Raw genomic sequence first — 17,654 nt, forward strand, 5'->3', positions numbered from 1 at the left:
AAGGGTTTTTGAGATATGCTATGACTCTTTAGAGATATATGACTAAAAAGTCATATTGAAAATATTGCCTGTACTCAGAAGGTAATGACCATTCATTGCCTGTAGTAAGTATAAGTCATTTGGTAGCTAATGATTGTAGGGAAAAATGGCATTGTGATTAAAAAAGAAACTTGGATAACATTAAAAAAAAGAGAGAGAATAAGGAACTAAAAGGAGAATCACTAAAATCAATATATTGTTATCATGTTCATTATTTTCACCTAAATGTAACCTAAACCCTTTTCCAGAAAGTGTTTCTCAATTAATTTAAGTTCATATCATTCTAATTTGTAACCGTCTTAGCACTTATAAAATTATATTAATCTTATTAGTGTAGACCTTTTCATATCATGTCTCATGAAGGTTTTCTTTGGTTGTGTACTGCCATTTAAAATATGCTAGAAACTCCTTGGGGATAGGTCTGAAGCATAACATAAGGTGAAGGAACACCCAAAAGGCCTTTCAATGCTGAGATTCTAGGAGGGTAGAGCACTGGAATTCTCTCCAGTTCCAGCCCATACTCCACAAAATGCTGTACTATTCGAAGGCAGAGACTGTTGATTTTATTCACGGAGATATTCCCCAGTGTCTAGCATTGTGCTCTGCACTTAGTCGCTGTTCAATAAATGCTTGCAGACTGATAGACTGATACATAGTAGATGAAAATGTTACCAACATTTCAATGTTTGCAACACAGCACATTGGCCTTCCCTAGTCCTATCCAAGAAATAGATTCTAGATGTATTACGTCATGATATACTTTGCATATCTCTGTTACCCAGGTAACAGCAGGTTTCTTTGTATTTGACATACCTGCAAAGTTGGGTGGGCAGCAGAGAGCCACAGCATAGAGGACTGAGGAAGAAGACGTCTTTCAGAAAGTACTCAGACCAGTGGACTGCTGTTGTCTTGTGCTCACTGTGTGGCTTAGAAAGCAAAAGGGGATCCCAGACACTGTGCTCAGTAACGGTGTGAGCTTGGCCAAGGGGGATTGGAGTAGATGATGACCAAATCTATAGGTCAGCCAGCGGGGAGAGGGGGCCAGCCATGGGGCTTCTGTCCCAGGAAGGGCATTCTTCTGGTAAGGGACCTGGTAGGAACAAGCAGGAGACCTAGGCTACTAAAAGAAACCATGTAGGTTTCCAAAAAGAAAAACCATGTACACTTTGAACCAGGGTTGGGGGAAAAACCTACTATAAAACCAAGAGAACATGGCAGCAATCAGGACTAAATGGAGAGAGGCCAAGTTCCAGTCATGGGAACTGAGACACTGAGTTGGACTGATGAAAGCAACTAGTTGCAGAGTCCAAGAGCTGTTGATCTAGGCAGCATCAGGCTGTCCTGCCACAGGATGAAATTGGTGTTCTGAAATCCTCAGTGTTGTTACTGTTGAGAGGAGAAGGAATAGAAAGGCTGTGGAAAAGACTGGGCCTGATACATTTCACCTTTTCTATTAAATACACTAATTTCAGGATACTGTTTGAACAGGTCCTCACAGAGAAGATTTGCAACCTGGCATATGAGGCACTAAAACCACACTATTATTATTATTATTAAACTGCTGTTGACTGTGCATATCTAGACAAGCTGTTTGCAAGGTAACAATGTGTCTGTGTCTGCTTGGATCTTCACAGTAACTCTCTGAGGAAGGAAAGTATTTTCATCTCTATTTTATAGATAAGAAAAAAGGCACAGTGGGTAAAATGACCTGATAAGAATCACAGGCTGGCTGGGTGACTCACACCTGTAATCCTGGCACTTTGGGAGGCCAAGGTGGGTGGATCACAAGGTCAGGGGTTTGAGACCAGCCCGGCCAGCATGGTGAAACCCAGTCTGTACTGAAAATACAAACAGTAGCCGGGTATGGTCGCATGTGCCTGTAATCTCAGCTACTCGGGAGGCTGAGGCAAGAGAATCAATTGAACCAGGGAGGCAGAGGTTGCAGTGAGCCAAGATTGCTACTACACACCAGCCTTGGTGACAGAGCGAGACCCCACCCCCCCACCCCAAAAATCATAGGCTTCACAAATGGCAGAGTGGGAATATGAATCAAGGTTTTCTGATTCTGTTCTCTTTGATGCTTCTCCACATGGTAGGGAATTAAATAATTCTGGTGAAAGTAAATGATAATTTGAATTTGATTTCAGTTTTTTAGGCCACCTCTTTCAGACTTATTTCTTTTGCTACTTCTAGCAACCTTCTAGAAGGTTAAATAAATCTTTTTTTTAAAAAAGGTGTGTGAGGGAATATATTCTTATCTTTCAGGTACATGCCCCAAATAATATTAACAGCTTAAACTTTTATGGGGTTTACTCTGTTGTCTATCAATCATAACACGCTGAGGACCTGTAGCACAGAAAGGTTGAGAAACTTGCCCAAGACCACATAGCAAAAAATGACAGAACCAGGAAGACAATCCAGCCAATCTGGCCTTAAAGCCCGCTTCTAGTCACTACAGGATACTGTCTTTCATTCTCAATTTGCAAAGCTGTAAGAATTTCACACATGGCTGCCAGAGGAAAACTATTTCGTTATTTAAAATAACAGAAGCTACCTTAAGATTTTTTTCTCTGTATAATGATTCTGAGGATCTACCATTTACTGATTTCTTCAGGGTAGGCCTGGTTCCTGCATATTCCATCTGGTGCTTGAACATCTTAAACATTTTTGGATAAATCTTAGTTGCTTAAAACAAAACAACACAGAACATTTTGAATATTTGCAGATTGCTCGATGGAGTTGTTAGGTCTATCTTATCTCAGTTGTTCCTGGCTTTTGGCTGGGTTTTTAATTAAAACTCAATATAGACTATATTACTTATACAGCGTGGATTACAGAAAACAAATGTGGTATGTTAATAAACACAGCATGGCAGCTTGATGAAATGAGTCTGTGGCACAAAATAATTTGAATGAGGACACATGGACAATTAAAATCTGATCAAATGCTTGTAATTAATATCACATAGATGGAATGATGTTGAAGATACTGACTCTGAGACATGTACTTATATAATTCTATCCTGGGTATTGAGTTGATTTTATTTTCTTTGACAATGCCACAGTATAGTAATCAGGGAAGCGTTCACCAGAGGGTAAGTGATAACCAGGCAATAATCTCATACTTGGGTGCACCTTTGAGGATGCTTCTTTAGGCTTCTTGCCATCTACCACCCTGGCACATGCAGCCATTTATTCATTCAACCAATAGACTGCAGCATATGTAGAATTGGCAGAGAGTCCCCCAACCCTTTGGCTGAGTTAGACAAGACCTCTGGCTGCTAGGCTAAGTGCCCACTCTCTTGAAACAAACTGTTGGTATCAACTCCACCATGCTTGTACCAGTTAATGCATGAAATATATGTACCAACCCTTCCTATTATCCCCATGACATCGAACATCTCCCTGCCATTTCTCAGCACTTCCTCTCCTGCTCTGAAACTGCCACTCAATAAGCTTTTCTGTATCCTTGTTTTCTTCTCTAAGAGGTCACTCCAGATTCTTGCTTTATTTGAAGACTTCCTGTCCCCTATGGTCAGCCCACTTTCTCAGCAGCTGTGTCAAGCACTGTCTCTTTTCTCCTTCATCCTCCATGGGAAGAAGCTTTTTGTCCCTGTGGTTTTCCATTGTTATTTCAAGACCGATTCCTTCCTTTAAAATTCTTAGCTCCGTTGAATTTAAGACTCTCCAACTATGTCACCACAACATCAGCCTACATCCCAATCAATGCCTTTCATCTATCTACGATTTTGGAACCTTGATTTTGGCCCTCAGCACTGCCATCATCAGGGGTGACTCCAGTCCATCTGGGCTGTGTAGCCAACACTGGCCTGGTGGATCCTGGACCTCTGTATCTGCACTGACCATCTTTCCTCCACAGTCCACCACCCAGTTCTTTGACAACACTGGAAATTTTTATCACCAGGAATTGCTGCTACTCCTCAGTTGCTAATTGAGGCATCCCAATGCCCTGACATTTACTTGTTTCCATTCAGTTTGCTTGTTCACTGACATCCATTACAACTGTCCTTCAACTGATGAAAACCACTGACCCTCCAATTTCCCAAGTCTTCATCTTGCCCCCTTCCTCTGCTTATTCACCTCAGATTTCATAGTCACAAGTGCAACCGTTGAGCAGCTGTTTAAGATGGGACTAACAAAATGTCCTAATAAAACAGCATAGAAGAGGGAAGGGGCTGTTCCTCCTGAGAAAACTGCAGTATTGTTGCCAAAAGATGAGAGGGGATGGCAGGCAGGCCAGAACAACCAGTGACCCACCCTGAGTTCTTTTGCAAAATCTCAACAGATTGGGTTATTTGGATTATTTAAATTATTTGTCTGCTTTTCTTTTAATGTTCCGCCTAAATGTATGTGCCACCTCTTTCCAAATGAAGCCAGAAATCTTGGCTCAAAGTTCTCATACAAAAAAAGTTTCTACTTCGTTATATACACAGGCACTCTGTGTTCTCCAAAATTCAAATGACTGAGAATATTCTTTCTTAAGGCTGAGAAAACATATGGACGAAAGTATGCTGCTTCTCATCGTCTGTAGCCTCTTGGCAAGACATCTGCTGCGACAGTTTTTGTTCTTCTGTCATGGACGGTTGTTTGCCAATTGTTTTCATAAATATTAATCTTTGAAATCTTGACTGACAATACAAGTTGTTCTTTTTGGATTCTTTTTCTTATTTTCTTATTTATGTGCACCATCTTTAAATGATTATGCCACAGTATAACAACAAAAAAAGATCTTATGAAAAATTCTTATTTTAAAAGTGGAAGCCATATAATGTCTAATTTGAAAACTTGTGATTTTTTTTCTTTACATTTGAAATCTCTTTTTTCTTTTGCTCAACTAAATTTATTCCATTGGAATAAATAATGTTTCTGCATTAATTTTGCAAAAATAATTCTTTTACTTAAGCTCTTTGAAGTACCCAAGGAAGACGTCTAAGCTCAACTTCCCCAAGTACTTGACTGATTTAGTCCCAAGGTAGATAACTGTTTCTTCTTTATGTGAAGGTATAAACTTTAGAACTGAATAATTATTTTGAATTGGGCAGTGATAGCCAGAGTGTTCTCCAGTGGCATTTGATGTATCTTAATTTGTAATCATAGTTTTTCATGGAAAGATAATTGGAAAATTTGTAATGGATCATACAACACTGTCTACCAATGGGTGTTATTTAATAACATTGATAAGGTTTTATTGGACTTCTGCTACCTCTACCATACTCTCAGTAGAACATATGGAGAATTTTAAGTGCCATATATAGCTTTTTTGGACTCATTTTTATTATGCATAGTAGCTCCTGATTTATTTTACTGTTACCTCTTGGGAAAAGTAATTCAGCACATTTAAAATTGTTTCAATTATTGCTTAATTAGTAAAACAATTTTTTATGGACACAAATGTACATATTGATGTGATACTGTATGATATTTTGATACATGTTTATATTACATAAAAATAAATTAAGGTATTCATCATATCCATCACCTCATACACGTATTATTTATTTATGGTGAGAACTTGAAAAATTCTCTCCTCTAGCTATTTTGAAATATACAGTATAATGAACTATAGTCACCTTGCTGTGTAATAGAACACTAAAACTTATTCCTCCTAATAAAAAACAATTTTTAGCCTTAAGAATGAAAAATGCTTTACACAGATATTGATCCTAAGTCCTGCTAGCAAAGAATCCTCAGTTCATGTGAAGCCAGTGATGCAAAGTACAGCAAGTGACTAATTTTGAAAGAGTATTTAATTGCAGTGCCATAGTATCTTTCCCTCCTTAGTAAACCACCTGTTCAGCCTTTAAACTAGGGCCAATTCCTTAAGTGTTCAACATTTAAACTTAAGTGTTCAATATTCCATAAACCTACCTGTTCAACATCTTTTAAAAAGATTTATACCATAAAATCTTGAGAGGGTAGCTCCATTCTCTGGTTTTCATAATAGCGTTGGGTTTTCTTTTGCTTTTTCTTTATTTTTTTTTAAGTGAGGATACTCTATTGTTAAATGAGAATTAATAAATTGGAAAATATACTAACTCATTGATAAGTGATGCCATTTTTATTTCTTTAGCTTTATCTAGATCATGTGAAATTTATACTTAGACGATATTTTTTTTACATCTCTTGCTGTCTTTGAGGGCTATTTCAGGGATTAGGAGTTTCTCTCTTAGTTGAGACTGAGATCTGTTGGCAAGTGTCATCTCTCTTCCACATCTGCCATTTTCTGAAAGTAAGATGAAATTCACGTTTACATACCATTTTGCTGATTCTTGCCAGGAATACTTCCTGGAGAAAGCATGCTGAATATTTCTTCAGTGCTTCAATTTTAGGGAGAAAAAGGAATATCACAAAATTTGGAACTATCCCATGACAGAGCCAGGAGCTGAGGAGCAGATGAAGGACCTACTTCAGGAAGGCCACTGACATGATGGCTGGTGGTTCCACGGGGTTAGAAGAATGAATGTGTCAGGAGGTGGCCCTCTGGATTGAGGATTAGATACTGGGGAGAAAATTACTTGGAGAAAAGGCTGGGCTGACTTGTATGGTTCTGTTTTGATAACCAACACCTAGGGGGAATCTGCCATGTATTGTATCATCTTCTGTGGCAGGACACAAAGGAAGGAAATGATGCTACCTGTGTTAGTTTGTACGGCTGCCATCACAGAGTCCCACAGTTGGAGTGGCTTAAACAACAGAAATTTGTTTTCTTATAGTTCTGGAGGCTGGAAATCAGAGATTCAGGGGTCAACAAGTGGTTTCCTTCCAAGGGCCAGGAGGGAAGGATCTATCCTAGGTCTTTCTCCTCAGCTTGTGGATGGCCACCCTCTCCTTGGGTCTTCATATTTTCCCTCTGTATGTGTGTCTGTCTCCAAATTTCTTCTTCTTATAGGGGCACTAGACATATTGAATTAGGGCCCAACCTAATGACCTCATTTTAATGTAATTACCTCTTCAAAGACCTGAATATGATTGTATTGTAAGGCGCTGTGGGTTAAGGTGTAATTCAGCCCATAACATACCTAAGTCTTTAATCTTTTCATAGACAAGACGTGCAAAGGTTTTCAGCATATGCTTCTCTTGTGCTCACTTTGTTGAAGGCAGCCAAAATGCACTGAGCAGCTTGTGGACATCAACAGATTTAGGAAGTGATTTCTAAACATTATTGTTGAAGTCAGTCTAAATCCACAGAAGAAACAGAAAAGAGGTTTTTCTCATTTCATATCTTAGGTTAATGTTGGGAAAAAAACAGTTGATTGGCATAAAAACTCAAGTGACAACAAGAACTAAATACATAGGTGTTTTAGCAGAAAGTCAAAACATCATATAGACTAGTTTCTAGATAAGTGGGAAAATTTGAATATTTGACAGCATCGTGTTTGTGGTAGTTTTTAGCCTTGAGATGGTGACTCAAATACAGAGTCCAGTTTTGTGGTGAGCACTTTTTGACTGTGTTTCAGCATGATCATGAAGAATGTACATTTTAGATAGGATCTATTCTTTCTATTTTCTATTTGCTCCAAATTAAATTAAAGAATTATTCTGGGTCGGGTGCAGTGACTCATGCCCATAATCCCAGTTCTTTGGGATGCTGACGTTGGTGGATCATCATGGTAAGACCTTGTCTCTACTAAAAATACAAAAATTAGCTGGGCATGGTGGTGCGTGCCTGTAATCCCAGCTATTTGGGAGACTGAGGTAGAGAATCACTTGAACCTGGGAGATGGAGGTTGCGGTGAGTCAAGATCGTGCCTCTGTACTTTAGGCTGGGCAACAGTGAAAACTCTGTCTCAAAAAAAATAAGGAATTATTCTGGAATATCGTTTTATCAATTCATCATTACGGTCCATTGTGTGCAAAATACACACTTAAAAATCTTCAACTGGGGGCTGGGCACAGTGGCTCATGTGTAATCCCAACAACTTTACAAAAAAGTATTTTAAAAAAATTAGCCAGGCATAGTGGCACAGACCTGTAGTCCCAGCTACTTAGGAGGCTGAGGTGGGAGAATTGTTTGAGCCTGGGAGGTTGAGGATGAGCCATATTTGTGCCATTGCACTGTAGCCTGTGCATCAGTGAGACCCTGTCTCAAAAAATATATATATTTTATTGAAAAATGTCCCTCTGCTGGAGGAGTGTTTCATACTGTTTACAAGTTTTGTAGACCACACATACACAATTTTACTATTTATTTTCGCAAGTGGCCAGTTTTTACAATGATAGTGGTGGTTTTTAATATCCACATAAATACAGAGTGAATTTTACAGAGCATAACACAAACAAGAACACTCCTTTTAGCCCCCCACACAGCCAAGTGACTTATTCTTTGCACCTGTATGTGGGAGATAACAATGAAATAATAAATTCTCACTATTCTCAGAAAGAAAATGGCTCATGTCAGAGTATTACTTTCATAAATATCCTTTTACAAATATCCTATCATTTTAAGAATTGTTTTTAAATCTTAAAGATATTTATGGAATATTTTTCTGATATTTTAAGGCAGCATTACCATATTTTCTTTCCTACTTCTAGTGTAAAGCTTTCCTACTTCTAGTATATTTTAAACCAGTTCTCTTATGCCAATCAAAGGAGAATATGCAATAACAGAAAAACAAACGAGTATAGACTTACAGTAATTCCTTCTGTTCTCAAGTAAGTGTCTATTCCATATCTAAATTAAGATAGACGATTGATCATTTTTTGTTTTGGTGTTGGTATAATCTTTCCTATGAGGTTCTAAGGGGTGGGGTAATTCACTGACTGTACAGGAAAAAGGAATTTTCTTGAATTATTCAGATATACATTTATAAGTGTGTATGTGTCAATACAGTAAACATGAAGCATAGAACACGGTAGAAAATCAAAGATGTATGTGAGAAAATATCACCTCTTAAAAATCTGAGATACATTATTCTGGAAGTGAAGAGGCAATCTAATCTGCACAAGAATGACAATTGTCAGAGCATTGCTGTAGATGGGTCACAAAGCTAAGATGAATGAAAAACTCAAGAAATATTTTAAAAAGCCACTATTTATACTTGTCTGCTGCTGAATTTCTCTACAATTAGTTTCTACTCCAGTTTATTACACACGACCAGTGTATGTGATAAATGAATGGTTAAAAACGAGTTATAGACTTTAATGTGAAAATCTTTTGTCTGATTTTATTGTTCACTGCCATTATTCTCAGTACATCTATTGAAATATCTTACACGCTTAATGCTGTAGTGTGTTAGGCGTGTTTGTACTTCTCACTGCCTTTGAAATTTCAGTGGGCTGAATACAATGAGGTGCATTAGGAAAGCCCAATGAATATTTATGGTATTCCAAGGGAACCAGACACAGAAATGGACTTGCTTGGTTCCCAGACTTCTATCTTTGATCTTACTTTTAAGGGTATTTAAGATAAAAACAATTTACTGTAATTGATTTATTTTACCAAATCTACTTAGCATTCAGTGGCTGTATCCAAATCTAAAAATATTGATAGTTCAGCATTAAAAGTGGGTTTAAATTTAATCATAGAAGAGTTTAACTCTAAAAAGATTTATGTTTTATTTTGGGCTTTTATCTATCATCAACTCTTCTTTGCTGAATGTAATTTTTATGACTTTACATATATAAATTAGACAGATTTAGGCTCTCTTGAATTAAGAGAACCTGAAATGAGAAAAGAAAATAGTTCTGGAGAGAATTATTTCTTTTTCTGAATTTATTGGTGCATTCCTATGTAGATATACTACAGTGTTTGAGAAAGTTACATAAACATGGGCTTTATACCCAGAATCACATCTATATTATTTAAGAACCTAGTAGGGGAGAATCGAAGGCTGGGGCTGACCTTAGAGAATCCTACACTGGGCAGAGTTTCTCAAGCTGGAAGTCCAAAGCAGGATGTATTATGTGTAGAAATAATAGCTGTGTTAATTCTAGTAGTTCATAGCCCCAATTGGGGGGCTGGAGAACAATTGTCTTCTTTATGCATTTACTTCTGAGAATCGAGAAAGTAAAAATCTCCAGGATTCATGAGAAAAATGATCCCCAGTGACAGTATCATCAAAAGATGATGACTGTTGGCAACAGAAACAATGAATTTTCCAAAATACAGACACAGACACAAGAGAATAGTTCAAACAATTTCAACTGTTATGTGTCCTTTGTGCCTGACTTTGTGGACTTGAGGTGTAGGAAATTCCAGAATAAGTTTTGAGATGTTAGCTGGTTTTCTGACCCCATACGAATGAGAAAGCAAAGTATCATCTATAGTTTCTTGACTATATACAACTATTGAAAATGAACTTGGTCCTTCTGACTCCATACACAGACCAAATATGGCATTTAAAGTAACCTCAGACAGTGTTGAGAGTGTTGGTCTGGGACATTGAGGCACTTGCCACATCATGTATTAGCTCTGGGATTCTAGGACCCTTGGCTCTAACCTGTGTCATCTGTTAAGTTAAATGAAAATCCTAATTGAGCCAGGTGAGCTTTAGAGATCTGTGTCCTGATTTTCTGATCTTATTCTGTTTTATGGATTTAGATTCTTAATGGGACTACAAAGCATATAAATTTTTTTTCAGAAATATTGGAGGTAGACCTAAACTGTAAAAATAAAAATTTGATTAAATGCTTATCATGTACCAGGAACTGTACTAGTTATGAAGATACAGTTGTGAAAGAAAACAAAATAGAATGAAAGGGCAAGGTCCATTCTTTTATTGGGGCTTACATTCTGGAGAGGGAGCAGATGATACGTAAATAGATAAATAAATACAAGTCAGGTTGGGGGAAAGGCTGTGATGAAAAATGTGATAGCCATCATGTGTTGAATGTTTTTAGGTTCCAGGAATCATTTTAAGGACATTGAAGGTGCTTTATGTGGAGATTTAATTCTCACGTTTCAATGTCCATTTTACATATGGAAAAACTGAAGTTTAGAGAGGTTTGGTCATTTTACTTGTTCTAGGTTCCACAGACAGAACCAGCTTGTGACCCAGCTGGCATTAGAACCTAGGCAGTGTGGTTATAGGGTCTTTAATAGGAAATTATTCTGCTACCTGTCTCAGTATAAAAGGATAGCAAGAAGGCTGAAGAGAAATAAGGTTTGTATTTTGTATGGCGTGTTAAGAGAATGCGTCTTTGATGGGGTCTTGTATGGCAGAGACCGAGGAAGGCCATGCAGCCATCCTGGGCAGAGGAAAGAGCACACGCCAGAGATTTGTGTTAGCAGCTGGATTCCTGGTTTGAGAACCAGCAAGGAAGCCATTGTGGCTAGAAAGGGCTCAGTGACAGGTAGCACTAGGCCATGAGATCAGAGCAGTGGGAGAAGGGGCTGGATCATGTAGGCCCTTTGTAGGAGGTGGTAAGGACTTTGGTGTTTTCTCATTGTTTCTCAGCATAAGACAGAAAGTCACTGGAAGGTTTCAGTATAGCAGTAACTGAAATCTGATCTATGATTGACAAGGACTACTGTGTCGGCTTAAGTGTAGAGAGTACACTTAAGAGGGCAAGAGTGAAAGCAGGGAGAATCTTTATGAAGTGATTACAGTAATCTAGGTGAGACATGATGGGGACTGAGACTAGGGTGACGGGTGGAGGCAAGAAGTTGTAGGATTCTGGATGTGGAATGAAGTTTGAGTGAATAGCTTTTGAATGTGAGACTGAATGTGAGGAAAAAAGAGAAAGTGGGGTCCAAAATGTCTCTAAGGATTGCGGCATGAGTAACTGGAAGAATGGAGGTGCCGTTTATTGTAAAGGGGAGGATGGAAGGAGGAACCTCACCCGCTCTGTGCCTCCACTGCACAGCACAGCACAGCATAGCAAATGGGTTCAGTCTGAACCTGAACTAGTGAGTCATGAATTACTCCTACTCCTGCCAGGTCTCCTCAAACAAATACCAGAATCCAAGGCAGTGTTCAGTGCAGAAGTCATGACCCCTTTGCATGATATTCTGAGCATCCCAATGAGAGCAATATCAAAAGGGAAACTGCAGTTTTAATTTGGAGAGAGATTGAATCTTATTTATGATAAACCCGAACATAAAGGTGTCATCAACATTTCATTCTTGTACAATGTAAAGAGTTATTTTGAGCATGTTTTCAGTGACCTGTGAAGAAATGGTATTTCGGTACAATTTCTTCCGTCAGGTTTTCATACAGAAAACCTGTTATAAGTGGCTAAAAAAGATATGGAAGAGAACATGATAGGATAGAAACCATTATTCTGGGATAGATGGAGTGTTCCTCAAACATACCAGTGCATTGAATCTTATACTTACTTTTGTAGCCCTAACCAAAAATCCAGCATCCTTTGTGGTTCTGTTTTAAGCAATTTGTTAGTGTTAGGGATTGCAGAGGCCCCAAAGTAACATCCCTCTCTCAGGAGTTGGAACAATTGAAAGTCATAGGAATCATTCAGGTTGAAATCAAAATTTCAGGTTCATAACTGGAATATACAACTGGAAGACGTGGCTTGAGGTCTGTGGGTGTGTTTGCTAATATTTCCCCCCAACCTAATGGCAACCCCAGACTCTCCAAAGGGGCAAGCCTCTTAGAATATAGCAGAGGGCAGTCCAGAAGTCACCTGCCCTTGGGGTCAGGCAGAACTTAGGGAGGACTTTGCTAAAGCATCTCCTGTTCCTTCTCTCCAAACCACCAGTTACATAAGGCGCTTCCCTTTTCCAAGGGAGACATGAGTGAGTGGGCAGAGAGAAGCCAAAAGTATCACTAGCAGAAGTTCTTCCACCCAGGGCATAAGCGGTAAGGAGAAGGGCACTTCTTCACTGATTTTTCTCCATTGGGAGCTTTATCTGATTAGGTAGTAAATTTTCATTGCTTTTATCCATGTCAGGTTCATGTTTCTGTGAGAAACATTGTAGGTGCAGACTCCTTGCTTTATAGTATAGAAGTATGTCTTTTTTTTTGCTTTTGATTCTTTTTAAAAATTTTTTTAATTTTACTTTGAGTTCTGGGATACATGTGCAGACCTTGCACAGTTGTTACATAGGTATACACATTCCATGGTGGTTTGCTGCCTCCATCCCCCTGTCACCTATATTAGATTTTTCTCCTAATGTTATCTCTCCCCAATCTTTCCACCTGCTTCTATCTCTTCCCTAGCCCCCCACACAACAACAGACCCTAGTGAGTGATGTTCCCCTCCCTGTGTCCATGTGTTCTCATTGTTCAATACCCATTTATGAGTAAGAACATGCTGTGTTTGGTTTTCTGTTCTTGTGTCAGTTTGCTGAGAATGATGGTTTCCAGATTCATCCATGTTCCTGCAAAGGACATGAACTCATCCTTTTTTATGGCTGTGTAGTATTCCATGGTATATATGTGCCACTTTTTATTTTATCCAGGTTACAATAGCAAATACTTGGAACCAACCCAAATGCCCATCAAAGGTAGACAGAAGAAGTATGTCTTAACTTGTTTTTCCTCAGAAACATATCTGATGAATAACAAACCATCAGTATTGGTATCTCATTAGCTGCTACCACTAAACCATGCATTACTCCCAGTTTCACTGATGCCAAATCTTTTCTTTTCTCTGTGAGATTGAGAACTATCAGTGTAGATACATTTCAGTCAAGATTAAGGAAAATTTCTATGAAATGAATATTTAGAACTGATTATCTCAGTAAGTCTACTAGTACACCTAAACTGAAAGGGATTCCCCAAAATGCCAAATATTCAGCTATACCAGCGCTATAATGATTGGTGGTGTAATGTTTAATAGAATTTTCTGAATTTGATGACACTGTTAGACATTCTGTCATCAACAACAGCAAACATTGATCAAAGGCCTTCTTCCTACAAAGTGCAACGCCAAGTCTGAGGACACACCAAGAGGTATCTGTTGTTTGGACGCAAGAAGTCTGTACTCCAATGTAGAATGCATGGCATGTGAGTACATGTGGAAAGTAAATAATATAAATGTACCCTATCTACCTGCTAAGTGGATTCTATCAGTGTTATAGGCAGAATGTTAGGCCATGCACCAAAGACATTTTTGACAGGTTTGGGATGACTGTAAGCCATTTCCTAGGAATTGTTCATAAAGCTTGAGACACTAGAAGTGAGTGTTAAATTTGCTGGAATAGATCACTAGGGCCATTGGTACTAGGATATTTCATAAAGAGGGTAGAAATTGAACCAGACTTCAAATATCTCAGGACTGTTTGGTTCCCTTGTCCACTCCATCTACATTCCTTTTATTAGTAAATAATATCACCATCTACCAAGCTGCTCACCAAAACTTCAGGTGTCATTCTTGATTTCTCCTTATCTTTTGCCCCTTATGGCAAATGCATCAGCTAGTCTTGTTGATTTTACCTATAAGTGTTTCTTGAATACAACTGACACCTCCTTGTCTAAACCCATTATCCGGGTCCAAGAAACCCTCATCTACTGCTTGGACTACCATATGACCTCCTAACTCTTCTCCCTGCTTCCAGTATTTGTAACTTCAAATCCATTTTTTTCCATAGAGTAACAGTTGTAAATAATAAATCAGATAATGTCATTCTCCTTTTAAAAACCTTTTGATGTTTTTCTGTTGCTCTTTAAAAGAAAATGTCAATTTCTTGCCAAACTCAGTAGGACCCTGCACAACACAGCTCGTGCCATCTTTTAAACCACTTTCCCTTATTTTACTATAATGTAGCCACAGTGGTTTTCTTTCTGTTCCTCAAACAGAATCACCTCTTCTATTCACAGGTTTTGCATTTGTTATTCCTTCTGCCTGGAATGCCATTCCCTTGGCTTCGTGTGCCTGACTCCTTTTATATTTTTCAGGTCTCAGTTCTAATGTCAATTTCTCTGCTCAGATGCCTTTCTTGACAACTCTATCTAAAATAACTTCTCCCAGTTCTTCTCTATTACAACTTCTTATTTTTTATAGCAAATTTCAGAAAATACACATTTCATTTTTGTTATTTCCATGAGTGTAAGGACATTTTTATTACTCTAGCTGCAGTGCATATCACAGTGTCTTGGACTACCCAATAAACATTTGTAAAATGAATAAATAGTGCCGCTGATATAAGCAGAGGAGAAAGAAAGGGGCGTTCTTCTCTAGGTGAGAGTGTGAGCAAAGAGCTGGAGACAGAGTGTGTATAGTATTGTAGGGAGCAATATGTGAGTCCTGCTCAAAGGACTGGAGGAGCCTAGCAGGAATGCTGGCAGTGATAGGTTGGATTGGAGGTTGGGGCTTTGGGTTGAGTTGTAGTGGCTAAAAATGAGACAGTCTAATGGGTAGGTACAGATTGTGTTCAAAGAAGGAAACAGAGGAAGTATCATATTAAGCAGTAGGTCTGATAGGGTGAGCCCAAGGTTGAAGAGAGAAAAGATTAAATACCAAACAACATCAGGAACAGGGCATGGTAGGGAGAAAAAGGGTAAGTGAAATGCATTTTTTTCAGGATGTGGTTTGCAAACAAATCATCTAGAGTACTGTTCTTATTGAGAGTAATTCTATTTATATGGTGTAAAGTTTTGTTTCAATAATACTGATACATGAATTTGGAGAATAAAAACAAATGTATAGAGAGGGTCTTAAAGTCAAAGCTGTATTCACCTTACAGTCAACTTGAAGTTATTGAGGAAATATTTTTGATCAAGGAGTGACTTTATAAGATTAATCCTGCTGTGATACTATTGGTTACAAATGCTGTAGGTAGGGATGCCATTAGAAAAGAATTGTAGCTGTCCAGGTGAGAGCTTCTGAAATGTGTTTCTCAGTCTGTTTCACTTAAAAAGGTTGGACTTGGGCCAGGTACAATGGCTCACACCCATAATCCCAGCACTTTGGGAGCCCAAGGCGGGTGGATCACAAGGTCAAGAGATCGAGACCATCCTGGCCAACATGATGAAACCTCGTCTATACTAAAAATACAAAAATTAGCTGGGTGTGGTGGCGTGTGCCTGTAGTCCCAGCTACTCAGGATGCTGAGGCAGGAGAATTGCTTGAACCTGGGAGGCATAGGTTGCAGTGAGCCGAGATCATGCCACTGCACTCCAGCCTGGTGCCTGGTGACAGAGTGAGACTCTGTCTCTCAGAAAAAAAAAAAAAAAAAGGATGGACTTTATATGTCATAAATTCCATTTGAAAAGTACTCAAAGGAAGTTGTTATAGAATGAAAAACATGAAGACCTGAACTTTGGGAAACTTTAGCAACAGAAAGGTTGGCAGGGATATTTGAGTATCTCTGCTTTGACATCGCCTGTCTTCCATGCCCACACTCTCCTCATGGTAGTGATGTCCATATTTTACAGTAAAATCTTTGGAAATTTCTATATCCTGCTTCTTCCTTGAGACGGTAGGAAGAATGGGCAGCCTATAGAGCTGGGCTGCAATATCACAACTTATCAGTAGGTGTCACCCTCTCACCAATGACTTATTCCACTCGTTTCTCAGGTTTAAAGTTTTAAATTATATAAAATACATGTTTTATTTTTATTCCATCTGTATTTTGAGTTCTTACTTTATAAATATAAATAATTTTTTGAGTCATAAAAGCAAAATTTTTCTAAATTTAGTTATAGTATCAGTCATATTTTGTTTAAAATTCTGTTTTAGTGATATTTTTATACAATTTATAACCTGCTTAATTTTAACTACTGTAGTATTACACTATTTATTTTGATAATATTTTAGTAGTTGGTGGAGACGTAAATAAGTCATGGAATCAGAAAATATATGGTTTGTCAACTTTGTTTTCAGCCCTTGTATAGATTAAACCAATCTATTTTTTGAAAAAATCTGCAGACATTGACATGCACCTGAGTTCAAGATCTTGTACATAGACCTGTTTTTTAAAAATTTTAAAACAAAATATGGGTAGGAATTTGTTTAGCATGTATTGTATTTCATTATCAATTTTATAGATATGTTTACATTTGGGCAAAAACATTAGCAGTAAAATAATAAGGCAAGGGTAAATATTTATATATATATTATGGTTCAATATTTATAAATCAAATGACATTACTTAAAAACCAGATGTACTTAATATTTCATAGTTGTGCTATTTCTTGACTAATCCCTGCAAGTAAAATGATGAGTATATGAGGTTTAGAAAGTACTGTCTGTGGCTCATGTTCAGGAATATCTAGCTCATACCTGTCAATTGGTTATACTCTATGTAGTATCTAAAATATATTATTCCCACACCTCCCCAATTTGAAAATTCATTTGAAATGACAGGGATACTATTAGATAGCTTTATTCATGTGAAAAATTGATTATTCGAAATTTGCTTTCTCTGCTGCTTGCTTAGAAGCATCTGTGTTACATATGCCTTCTATCCTATAATAATCTTGTGTGCTGTGTGACTGGTTTTAATGAACTGTTTCTATCAGTAGGGAAATGGTCTCTGTTTTATTTGCTGCTATGAAAGTCCCAAAACATGTGACAGTACATGTGAGCACTCTGTGCAGATTAAAGCTGCGGGGCATGATTGGAGGAGACACAGACTGCCAAGCCACTGAGGCGGCTCTGCCAACAACAGCATGTGATTATGTAACGCCTGCAGTGTCTGGCACTGTGCTCCACTGGAGACGCATCACGTGTTGTGCAATGCTCTTGGCCCTG

General features: G+C 38.1%; 1 protein-coding gene across 8 annotated transcripts in view; it reads left to right on the forward strand.

Moving 5' to 3' along the window:
- The window catches only part of ITPR2 (inositol 1,4,5-trisphosphate receptor type 2), a 529,604-nt gene that overhangs the window by 316,963 nt on the left and 194,987 nt on the right, over positions 1–17,654 (forward strand). The window lies entirely within an intron of this gene.

Source organism: Callithrix jacchus, chromosome 9 (assembly GCF_049354715.1).
Source record: "Callithrix jacchus isolate 240 chromosome 9, calJac240_pri, whole genome shotgun sequence".
Lineage (NCBI taxonomy): Eukaryota > Metazoa > Chordata > Mammalia > Primates > Cebidae > Callithrix > Callithrix jacchus.